Below are 13,787 nucleotides of genomic sequence, written 5' to 3' on the forward strand. Positions count from 1 at the left end.
TTCCTATGTTATGATTCCACATATGTTTCCATCCCCTTCTTACTTCCGAAAGTTAGACGTTCATGATTTTTAAGAAGTTTCTTATGATACTAAAGCTGAGATGTTTTCTATGATAATTATGATGACGATGACAATTTCATGTTTAAAGGTCCCAAGCTTATGATTTCAATGTGAATATGAGAATGTTGAGCTATTTTTGGATTTTCCCAATTTTATTCATTGATGATGACTCTATTTCTAAAGATTCCAAAGTGTATGAATTGACGCTTTATGAGATTTATGATCTTATTCTATGTTTTCCCTTGATGTTATTCTTCATTGATAGTCTCGCCTCATAATGCTAGTTCCTTCAAGGTGAGACATGACGATCATGATGTTCCATAATGCAATTGGAGGTTACCGACTTTACGTCACTCCGATAGAGTTACAGTTTTTATTTGAACTTCTACGCATGCTTCATGATAAGTATATGATGATGATTACACCGTGCCTAGATGACCGGGCAGCACCACTACGGTGGGCGGCTATGGAAAATAATAGTAACACCGTGCCTATATGGCCGGGCAGCACCGCTAAGGCGGGCGGCTTATACATCGTGTCTATATGGCATGGGCAGCACCACTAGTGGGTGGCGTGAGATGATTAACCAGGACGCAGGCTAATGATGTTATTTAATTCAGACAGTTTATGTATGTATGTATGTGTAATATGTTTAAAAGGTAAAGGTGAGCATGCATGATTCCGCCTTAAGAGGCAAGGAGTCAAAGTTAAAGATGAGTATGTAAGGCATATACCCATATACTCAGTACTCTGTTCGTACTAACATCCCTTCCTGTGGACGCTACGTTCATGCCCGCAGGTTCAAATAGCCAGCCGAGTGAGCCAGACCCGTAAGACCTCTTTCCAGTTCCAGCCTGCAAGCTTCATTTGGACCGGAGCTACAACCCCTTTGGTATGCTATTTTAATATGTACATATATAGGTATGACAGGGCCTTGTCCTGTCTTTTCTACAGTTGTACTCCATAGAGGTCTGTAGACAGTTGTGTACAGTTGGAACGCCGTGCAGTCCTGTTATCTATTATTTTGTGTACAGTATGTGTAGTGGCCAAGTCGGCCCCTGTTGTCGTCTCTTGTATGTATGCCTTTAAATATGTATCCACATGTATGATTTATAAGCTTTGTAGTAGAGCTCATTATACGAATGCTATAGCGGACGGTATCGCTCAGACATCAGTTAAAGATGGCCACTAGTTTATCTAGTATAGAGTAGAGGTGAGTTTAGGGGTGCTCGATCAATAGTGGTCGGGTACTCGTCACGACTCATCGGTTTGGGTCGTGACAGGGCTTTTGGCCCAAAAGTCTCATTTCATTTTTTCTGAAAATTCTCCCAAGTCCAAAAATATTTAAAAACGGGTCCAATTTACTTTCTTATATATACTTATATTAGAAAAAGAAGATGAAAATTCTGAATGTTTACTTCTAGTTACCGATATGAGTTCCGCAAATAAGTCTTGTGTCCAAGTCATTTTGAGGTCCAATTTCAATCAAATTTAATGTTGAGGCCCAAAGGGCAAAACAGTTGCACATTTTGATTTAAAACAGTCTACTAATGAGCTTAAGGCCCAAAACTAATTTAATCCTTGTTTATTCCATTTCTAAATTTCTCAAGGACCGAGAGGCCCAAAATGTAACTCAATTTTATCCTAAAAAATCATTTAGACTTAATCACATTACCCAAATCAGTTCTATATGTGAAGAAGTTAAAGCTAAATACCGACTTTCATGCAAGTGTTGAGATTAGCCAAGTTTAAAAATCATTTGGGGCGACTTCTTAATAATACTAATGTATTTCCTAAGTTATAGGCATTCATAAGGGTTTCAATATGTACAAGTATCTTCTATAAATACACGACAAATATACAAGTATAAAAAATGGGGGGGGGGGGGGGGGGGGGGGGAGTTTAGGATGGTGGGCCTACCTAAGCCCGCCAATTGCCTATTTTCACCCATAGATAGGCTTCATAATATTAGCTTCCCTTATTTTCCCTTCGGACTCGATCAAAGAAAAGAAAGTTGGGCCGCAGGCCCAACAGGTTTCATGCAGAAGCAAATGGCCCAAGCGGCCCGATAGTTTTCACATGCAAGCAAAGAAAAGAGGAAAAAAGGGAATGAAGGTTAGAGGATATCTATTTAACATATCTAATCATAATTATGGTAATAAACGCACATACGTTCAACAATCGGCACAAAATATAAAAAGCCCAATCTAGAATTACGGACATAGAAGAAAAGCTTAAACTGAAACATGCCTAAGTCGAAGTAACAATGGCCAAGTATATGGCCCAAGTAGAGTCAATTAACAATAGAAGAAAGAAAAGCCCAATGCAACAAAGATAAAGAAGCAAGCCCAAATCGAAACATTTATAGTGCGGGGGCTAACAATTCTAAGCCCACATAAGTGATATACCATGCTTATACCAAATATACAAGTTCTTTTATACTCAAGGTATACAGAACTGTATATACCTGATATATTCAGGCATATCCTTTGAATACTTAAACAGAAATCAACACTTAAATTCAGGGAGGGACATATTTTATTCTTACTTGATATTTTAAGACTTTATTTAAGGGTACAAAAATAGAATCACAAGAAAGGAGAAGATGCCACATGATGTACATAACATGCAGAAATCAAAGACCAACAAATCCATAATGTGTCATTTGAAAGATAAGGCATTTCATGGGTAACTTAACATGCATATACAAGTTTCTAAGACTACTCTAGTGAAACAACCACCATGCTCAGATAAGTGTCACCAAGCTCACAAAGAGAAAGGAAAGAGATGCAGCATTATACGTACAAACAGTCACAAACACAAACACAAACATTAGGCAGAACCACATGAATGGAGGACAAACAAATATAAGATAGGGTCTTTAACATATAGACATATATAGCAAGTGGCTCCTGCTTAAAGACAGTCTTACATGATCATATGAATAGAGCTGACATGATTTCACACAAAGACCAACATATATCAACATTTTTTTGTTCAGGCTGCATCTTAAAAGGTAGAGGATGGGACCAAATGGTATTTGAATGCTTTAGAAGTCTCATAAACAAGTTTCAAAGTTAAACTCTCACATACAGACCTGGACTTCATTACTGTTCCCAAATACAGGCCGAGGAAGTTATCAATGCATGACCAATGCCATCAGGAATGAAAGAATACATCCTAGACCCAAAGTAAACTCAAAACAAAGCAATGGCATTAAACAAGAACATTCAACTTGGCAAGCAGACACATTCAAATATGGCTGATTAAACCATCTGTTATACCCCGCATTTTCAGAGCCTGAGCGGGACACGTGCTTCCTCAGACATTTACAATCACGTTGTTACTACATAATTTAAACTCACGTTGATAGTATTATATTTTGTATTTTTGCACGTCAGATTAGTCGTAAGCGGAGGTGGGGCCCACACATCAAGATTTTTTTAGGAACACGTGACAAGTTATATGAACCACATATGTGAAGTTAAGCACAACTCAAGAATAACCCATGAGCCAAATCAAAGTGGAAGCCCTCCAAACAAATATTTTTAAGTTATGTTTTTGGGTGATCTGACTTCGGGAGGCCATAACCCCATCAACGTTTGGGAATTTGGGAAATATTCCAGAATGAAAGTTGTAGATAATTGAATTAGCTTTCCAACCATAGGTCGTGGGTCTACAGGTGACGTCGGGATAAGGAGATATGGACTTTTTAAGGCAGAAAGGTCAGTGGGCTAGGCCCAATCCGGGCCCAACCGGGTTAGGCCCATGACCCATGCCTATTTAAATGAGATTTCAGCCCTTTCTCCTCATTTTTCAGACCAAAACACCCAGAAAATTCTGGAGAGAGAGAGAGAGATAGAGAGAGAGAGAGAGAGAGAGAGAAAGAGTCTTGGAGAAGAAAAACCAATTTTGATCGAAATCTGAGCCCCGAATCCCGAAGCTCATGAAGAGAAAAGTATTGTACGTCGCGTTGTCTTCAATTTGAACTAAAAACCAACCAAAAAGAAGAGGGTGGACGTGGTGGCTGCACAATTGAGGTAAGATTAAGGTTCCTTTTCATTGCTAGAAAGTTTATTTAGAGTTTTAACGAACTAGAACGGAGAAAATAGTGTGATAAATTCGTTTATCGGTGTGGTTGGATTATGGTTTGAGGCGTGAGGAGAATTTTGGATAAAATGTATATTTATTTATTCATCTTGTAGGATGTAAGTATTGATGTTATTGGTATTAACTTCGACGTCTTTGCGGAAATAAAATTACGAAATAGCTATATCGCAAATTTGGTTGGTTGAGAAATTTAGAAAACAGTGTGCGGGCTGTTTTATGGCATACGTCGGTATTGGAAATGATGTTAATATTATTGATATTGTTGTTGATGTTGTCGGTTGTTGAGTTGGAATCTCGGGCTAGGCATATAAACAAGGGAGATGCTGCCCGATTTTCGGTAGAATATAAAAGAGTTTAAATTGAAACTTGGGATTGTATGTGACTAAATTGAATGTAAATGAAATGTCGTCGGATTGTGTAAAAGGAGTTACTAACGTTAGAATGCATTTTGAATTAATTGTTGAAGTTGTTAGTGTGGTTGTTCGTATTGTTGTTGATAATTTGGCCGAGTTGAATTCTCGGATTGTTGATAATTTGGCCGAGTTGAATTCTCGGATTGTTGTTGATAATTTGGCCGAGTTGGATTCTCCCGGTTGGTTGTATTTACAGGGGAAATGCTGCCGAAATTTCTGTAAATGAAGTGCTAGTTTAGGAATGGACTTCTAAGTATCTATAGCTAATGTTGGTATCTATTAATATTGTTGTAGATTTTGCGAAAGCCAAAGACTTAAGTTCGGATTAGCTTAGGAAGCGGTCAAGGTATGTAAGGCTTACTCTTTCTTTCTTTTGGCATGATCCTTATGAAACAAGCAGATGATGTATATGTATGACTTCAAAGAGATTCCTATTCTTAGAGCCACTAGGATGGCTAACGTTCTTGATTTCCATAAGCTATTTCATATGGTTTTGATGCGTATCTATGATGTCCGAAGATCTATTTGATATGTTTCCGAATGGCATTCGAAAGATAATTGATATGATTAAAGTTTGATTTTCAAATGCTAGCACGTTCGATTATTCCATTGAGCCTCTGATATATTTTGATGCGTACATATGGTTCCAAAAGCTCTATTTGATTTGATCCGTAACGATATCCGAAAGGTACTTGATATGATTGTTGCTTTGATTTTCCAAAAATGGCTTCTGAAACGTTCGTAGAAGGTTCTGTACTTCAAACGCTCATAACTTTCTTATACTAAATCGGATTGACCCGAAACTTGTTTCTGAGCCTTCAAGTGTCAGTAAGTATACTTAAACGTCGAGTCTTAACATTATTTTGTATGCATATAGTTTCTCACGACTCTGCTCGTGCATGTGCCATTATCTCCTTCACCGAGTCCCGGGCCGGTATGTATCGTGCGTATGGTTCGCCGAGTCCCTTGTTGGAGGACCGGGTTCCATATATATATTCCGGAGTATGATGTGTCCGGTTCCGGGGTACCGTGTATATGTGTCCGGTTCCTGGGTACCGTGTATATGTTATGGAGTATGATGTGTCCGGTTTCTCGGAGTATGATATGTCCCGGGTACCGTGTATATGTTATGATGTGTTATGTGTTACGGAGATGTTACGGAGATATGAAACCTTCTGGAGTATGATGTGTTATGGCGCCAAAGACAGGAGTGGCGACCATGTTCCTGTGCCCAATGCATGATTTTGATATGCATCATTTGTGTTTCAAAAATAAGCATTTCGATATTCTGGATAAGCTACTTACCTTCTGTACTTCTCCTGACATATGACTTCAGCATATGTGAATTGTGTTTGGAAAATAAGCATTTTGGCATTCTGGATAAGCTACATACTTTCGGTACTTCCTCTTTCATATGACTTCGGCATACATGATTTGCGTTTGGAAAATAAGCATTTTGGTAATCTGAATAATGTACTTACTTTTGTACTGCTTGTTTCGATTATGGTTCCGTTTTCTGTATTCCATGCCTTACATGCTCAGTACATATTCTGTACTGACCCCCTTTCTTCGGGGGCTGCGTTTCATGCCACACAGGTACACCCAGATGAAAAGAAGACTTGCTAGGAGGTGTTCCAGCGGAAATGGCAAGCTCCATTTGCTCCTGGAGTGTTGCCGAGTCAGAGTATATGTGTTATGATTTCTGGATTGATGTTAGAGACTTTGCAGACAGAGTCGTGGGTATAGAATGTCAGTTTTGTAAGCGGCTCCATCAGCCGATGTATCATTCTGTGTTATGTGATAAATTCCATATGATTACAGATTTTGTTTTATTTGGAAAACAACAAAAAAAAATATTTCTGAAAGCTCTCATTATGTATTTCATTTTATTTGATTTAAGAGTTCAAAGAGACTATGTGTGTAATAAGAGTTAGCGGGTTCGCTTGACTCCGAATATGGGGTCGGGTGCCCATCACACCCTGGTAAGATTAGGGTGTGACAAAGTGGTATCAGAGCAGGTCGTCCTAAGGGTTGTCTGCAAAGTCGTGCCCAGTAGAGTCCTGTTTATGGTGTGAAGCCGGCCACATTTATAAACAGGATGCTGCAAGGCATCTAGGGATTGTTGACCTTCTTTCTGTCTTAGATCGTGCGATAGAGCCAAGTCATAGGAAAAATGAGATTCCTTATGTAAGCCTTACATACGACGGAAGAAGGCGAGTGATGATATGGAAGGTCATAAAGGTAAGTCTTGATATATTTGTTCTGTTACTTGGAATTGGAAGCTCTGGGTGGCTGGAATATGTCGTATGACTGTATGCCCTGTGAGGCATTGTTGATGTTTTCTGCGTACAAATTTTGAATAGTAAGGATTGTAAAGGAGACTCCTAGCAGAAGGAAGCGTGGAAAAGAAATATCGTAGATAGGCAACAAGTGGGATGCGTTGCTTTAGAGGAGCTATGGATTTGGCATGACATGAAGAATAATTACGAGAACGACGATTAGTAGTCAAAGGATTAAATGGGTTACATTCGAGGTTTAGCAGGAGCAAGGTCTATTGGGGGATCTAAGGAAAGTTGACAAATGAGTTTTGCTGTGGATTATTATGTAAGAGTGGCGAGTGGAAACCCAATCGGCTGATACCCGAGCACTTATAAGTAATGGCGACGAAGGTGTGTTCGCTACCATCGGGAATCTGGAAATCTAAGATGAAAGGTAGTCATATATACAGATGAAAGGTGAATATTGAGGATTTAAAAGGTCAAAATAGTAATCATGTGGTCGGAAAAGTAAGAGACCCTTTCCAATCCGCAGGGAGACGCGTTACGAGAACGTTTTGGAGTCTGTCAAGGCTTCAATTTGATTCAAATTAGGTAACAAGGGCCATGCAGTAAGATGGATACGATTACACCCGCATTAACGCACCGAATTTCATCAGAGTTCCAAGGTTATGCGTGCTGAGGTGAGAGAAATCTTAAGATGGGTGACCCCCTGGGAAATTCAGACGTAAGAGACAAATGAGAAGCTAGAGTAACCTAAAGGAAATTAGAGTATGCGGAGTGGTTGGAAACCTTAAAGAGGTCGCGTAAGACGAGGCGAGCTAGACCGTTGGGAAAAAAAAAAAGGGGGGGGGGGGGGGGGGGGGAGGGGGGGGGTGCATAACGGCTCTAGAACTAGGATAAAGTTTAGTAGTGTTTGGAAGTACCTTGCAAGCGAGGCGTTAGAAAGTATATATATGAATGCGTATAATATTCCGTATACGGCTGTATTAATGGGTAGGTGCATCCCAGCAACCGGCGTTGTGATGTATGGAAGGCATTAATCGAACAGGGTAGCGAAGTTCAAGGGACAAAACCAAAAATAAATGGTACAAGAGTTATAAAGTAAGCTGATAATATTTTTATTACATAGTAAGATTAGAAAGTCCCAATACGATGATATCCAGGAAAAGAAAGAAAGGGAATAAATGGAAGGTAAGGAGATCAAAATGTCGGAAAAGGTGAAAAGGGTAGGAAACAGGAGTGAGTAAGGCCTCCAAGAGAGACGACAGGAAGAACACGAGACACGGAGCCACTGGGGTAAAATTTTGAAGGTAGGTGTGTAAAAAGGATTAAAGTGTGGTAGTATGGAACACAAAGAGGAAGGTGTGGGGTTAGAAACGACTTTCAATGAGTGGGACTAAGAGGATAGTGACTATGACGAGGAGTGAGAAGTAAGAGAAGGAATGGTTCGACCGTGCAAGGATGCTAAGAGACTTAGCTCTCGAGAGGGATACAAAGGAATAAATGTGTGGCCATATTGGTATGGTTGCCTCAGATATGGGAAAGCTATTGATGTACTAGGACCTCCTTAAAAGGGGGGAAGAACGTATTGAACTTGAAAGGGATTATGATGCTCTCAAACTCCAGAAGGGAAATTATTAGTTCGGGGCCGGAGTTCGAAACATATCGGCATACCAGAAAGATATCAGAAAGAAGCAGAACCGAATGTGAATAACTTGGTAAGGAAATTTATGTGGTAAGTGCAATAAGGTCAATCAGAAAGAGTTACAGGTTAAGTATGCTTACCCCCCCGAGGTTTATTCTGTTTTGTACGCACTGTTACGAATGAGAACAAGGAGTGGTACTCTATAAAGTTGATTATTATTGGGATATAATGAGAATGTAGCGAGAACTGTAATATACAGTAAGTAAAGTATAGCGAGGAAACGACTAAAGAGGTGACATGTTCTATGTGAATAGAGAGTGAATGCAAGTGTGACACCAATAAGCGAGCCAAAAAGCAGTGGATAAGAAAGATTATAAGACCTTGTTAGGAAAAGGATCAACATAATAAGGATGAGAGGGAATGAGTTGGATAAGGGTTGGAAGCGAAGAATGGATTGTATAGAAGTAATATATTTTGAAAGGCAAAGCGGTACTGCGTTAAGAATAAGGTTCCTTGTGCGAGGAACAAAGGATTAATTATAAAACGAAGTAAGTATGGGTATAGAAAAAAAAAGGGGAACATGCGAAGTACATAAGTTAAGAAGTAGCCGTATTATGGGAAAAGGGGGATGCGCCTTCTACGGATACCCTATACTAAGACAGAACAAGTAAATTACCTAAAGGAATAAGCTGGAAAGAAACATGTGGCTATGAGTTGCGGGTTCCCCACATGATAATAAGGCGATAAAGTAAGGATATCATTAGTGACCAGTAAAGATATGATTATGATTGTCGTTGAAATCAATGCTGAGTACAACACAAGGATAACAGATTATGATATACAAGGGGTCCTAGTTGCACATAAGACTTAGATCCTTGATAAGACAGATGGCGGCTTCAGGAAAATGCATTTACGGTTACTGTGAGTCGATTACAGGAAAGAGAGAAATAACTTGAGATGGAAAGAAAAGGGGAAGGTGACGCTACCAGTGAATGCTGACTATTGAAGGATGGCATAAGTGACACTACATGAATGGTACAGACGGTTAGATATACCATTATTTTGAGCATCCCTATGGGATGGAGTTGATAATTGGAGCGAAAGTAAACATTGACTCATAGTAAACGGTTGAGCTAAGCAAAATACAGCCTCATTTGGATTGCTACGTTGACGGTACTGCTGAGCTACGCTACTGTAAGATAAGTATGTTAAGACGTCGCACGTGAATTACTGCAACTATAAATTTTGGGAAATGGAATGAATATGATGCAGTAAAAATGGGAAATGGAATGAATGTGATGCAAAAAAAAAAAAAATCGAGGAAAGGGGTACATGAATTCAAGATTGGAGGTGAGGTAATGGATTGCGAAAGATATAAGTAAGACCCTAAAAGGGGGAAAGCAAGTAAGGAAAGCATAAGTGTAGAGATCGAAACGATGAGTCCCAAGATATGACATGTATAGACCCTAAGACAAAAGTGGGAGTTATATGAAAATGATATAGCTGTTATCATTATACATTTCAGTACAGACATCAAGTGAATCGATAAAAGGAATAGAGTGATTGAAGGGTGTCTTTTAAGATTGGACTGAAAATAATTCGTGAAGAATAAAAGGAATTGAACGATATTCCAATGAAGGGGGCAAAAATTGACGAGATATTGGAATAACTATGATGCTGATTATGGTATGATCACCCAGTAAAGGGAGGCTACAAAACAGCGCGAGCTGGACGACTAAATAATCAAGCCGTAGAAAATATGTCACACCCTCATCTTGATAATGCATGATGGGCACCCGACTCTCATCAGAGTCGAGCGAACCCTTAAACGTTCGCTTTACCAAAACCTGTCATTTCAAAAACTTTAAAAAAATATGAAACTTTTCCAAATAGAGGTCATTATCTTTATACAAATTATGAAAAACTTTCAATCAATTACGTACTTTTCACCAACTGAAATCATCTGAAAATACATACTCTTTTAACATCTATAAATGATTCGCACTTCTCGACGCCCTATCCACAGGACACTGTCTGCAAAGTCTCTAACATATACAAAATACCATGACATAAGTACTTTGACCCGGCAACACTCCGAACTGAGATGGAGCTCGCCAATCCCGCTGGAACACCTTTAGCAAAGTCTTCTACTCACCTGGGTGTACCTGCGTGGCATGAAACGCAGCCCCCGAAGAAAGGGGGTCAGTACGGAATATGTAAAGCATCATTGAATCATAAATAAGGAGAGGCGTAACAGTAAACCAGTTTAGAGGCAACCCGGAGTAACCTGGAACAGCATTTTGAACAGTGCCATGTAGTGCCTTACACAATTTCTTGCACACAATATAAGTACAGCATACCCAAATTCTAGAATACACAATGTGAATATAGTATCATAATAGTCCCTTCGGACGGCCGCTTCCGGCAAAGTAACAATGATAGCCCCTTCGGGCATGCCGCCGGCATAATAATGCTAGTCTTGGCCCCTTCGAGCATGCCGGTTCCGACATAATAATAATGATGATGGCCCCTTCGGGCATGCCGTGTCTGGCATTATGATAATGATGGCCCCTTCGGGCATGCCACTTGCAACATAATAATACTAGTCCTGGCCCCTTCGGGCATGCTGCTTGAGACATAATAATAGTCCTAGCCCTTTCGGGCATGCCACTCGTGACATAATAATACTGGTCCTGGTCCCTTCGGGCATGCCACTTGCGACATAATACTAATGATGGTGTCTACACTACTCAATCCACAAATATCAATACAAAGGGATACCGCTATGGAGTGTAAACATAAAATCGTAAATGAAACAAATAGTAAGATCTCGCACCCCCTTCGGAGTGGTTTTGAAAATCTAAATAATAAAATCTCGCACCCCCTTCGGAGTGGTTTTGAAAATCGACTTTATGTTTCCTTTAGTACAAAACTAATTTTCTTGAAATCATTAATAAACCACAAACACGTCTCAAGTAAATTCGAGTTAGTATAAGAAAGTTAACAACCTTATGCCCGAACAGAGTAATGGGAAACTAAGTGCGCATAAATCAACTTTTAAGACTCGATGTATACGTATACTTACCGACGCCTGAAGGCTCAGAAACAAGTTTCGGGTCAATCCGACTTAGTATGAAAAAGTTATGAGCGTTTCAGAAGCTATTTTTGGAAAATTAAAGCAACAATCATACCAAGTAGCTTTCAAATATCGTTATGGACATCATTCATTATAAAACCCCCCATGAACGTTTCTAAAACAATCCGAGTTCACTTATGAGATTTATGAACGTTATTCATTATAGAAACCTCTACGAGCATTTCCCAAACAATCCGAATTAGCACATGAAGGTTATGAACGTTATTCATTATTGGAACCCCTACAACCATTTTCAAGCAATCCGAGACCGTCTACGAAAGTTAGGGACATTAATACTTATAGAACTCTTTTAAAAACAAGAACCCTTTATGCTTTGCTCGTTATTCAATCATATAATAATCTCGACTATACTAAGCATACTCATCTCAAGAAGTGAATAAGAATCGTAAACAAGCTCGGAATCAAGAATAGAATTACCCCAAGATACGTATCATACCTTATTTAGCTCTAGGACATGCCAAAAGAAAGAAAGGTTAGGCTTTACATACCTGTTCCACGTCCAATTAGCCACGCTTATTCGTTCATCTTGCTAGTCTACATTCAAGAGAATTGACATAATCATTAGACCCATCGACATATGCTTGTCTTAGTCCTTCAAATGAATTCATTTATATTCTGCCGAAGTTTCGGCAGCATTTCCCCTGTAAATATACCATCCCCGAGAATCTAACTCGGCCAATTTATCAACAACAAATCCGAGAATTCAACTCGGCCAAACTATCAACAACAATACCAACAATCATATCTCCAACTCAACAATTATTTCAAAATACATTCTAACATTAGTAGCTCCTTTTACATAATTCGACGACATTTCATTTATATTCAACTCAACCACACATAGTCAAGCTAACATCAATGATTTCACATTCAAGTATTAATCCGAAATCATCCTAACATGATTCAAGAATACTTCAAACAATTCAACCAACATACCACTTCACCCGAAACCTTCCAAATTCAACAAGAACAATAACAACATATTTTCTTTCCTTCCAAATTCATAAACTACACCAACAATCTACATATCAACAATATCATTCATACAAGCATAAGGAATCATACTAATGTCACCTTAACTTCTTCAGCACTCCCACAACAATTTCAACTTCAATTAGACTTATTAAACTTTCATTTTCATCATAGAATCCATTACAACAACAACCAAAATACTAAGTAAAATTGATTCATTCTTTCCTACACAACACAACACATCCACGACTACAACCCCAACACACTTACTTTCATGAATCTCATTCATTTCCACATACTACAACATACATAAATCATTCCTAACACAAGTAGGAGAAGATTGAATACATACCTTTTCACCCATCTTCTTTCTCGGCTAGAATCCACAACTTGCACACGAATGTTTTGCTCACTCCAACAATTACTCCATGTTAAAGAGGACCTTCCAATTAGTAGAAAAGCTAGAAGAATATATTTTTTTTTATCAAGATTTTTTCCAAAGCTTGTTTGGTAAGCCATGGCCGAAATGGCCCTTCCTCTTACTTCTCTCCAAGCTTCTTGAAAATTCCAAGTATAAAAGATGACTAATATGACCAACTTGTCATCTTTGGTCTTATTTATTAAATATCCATGTGGGCCTAAGCCCACTCCCTATTGGACGGCCCACTTGGCCCTTTTCAAGACCATTATATTTTTTATTTTTTTTGTTTTGGAATCCATGAAAAATTATTTTCCAAATTCCAAATTTGCCCTTAGCCTTCCTCCATATTTTCTAGGAGTCATCTTGCGAATTTTCCTTTTTGCCCCTAGTCTTTCTTAATATTTCCACATCAAAACTTTCATGAACAGCTTGTGTGCTAAACAAGGTAAAAAATGTAGCCTTGCCCTTAACTTCCCGCAATTATCTCGAATTATCCGAATACGCAAAATACGGGATATAACAAAATAAACGCCATAGTGTATCGATTATGATCGCATTAAAGGAAGGATGATCCGATAATGGGATGTGTCCGAGAATGGGATTATGGACAGAGTACGAAATTGGTTTAAACATTCGAGGACGAATGTTCCAAAGGGGGGAAGGATGTTATACCCCGCATTTTCAGAGCCTGAGCGTGACACGTGCTTCCTCAGACATTGACAATCACGTT

This window comes from Lycium barbarum, chromosome 5, assembly GCF_019175385.1.
Source record: "Lycium barbarum isolate Lr01 chromosome 5, ASM1917538v2, whole genome shotgun sequence".
NCBI classification, from domain to species: Eukaryota; Viridiplantae; Streptophyta; class Magnoliopsida; order Solanales; family Solanaceae; genus Lycium; species Lycium barbarum.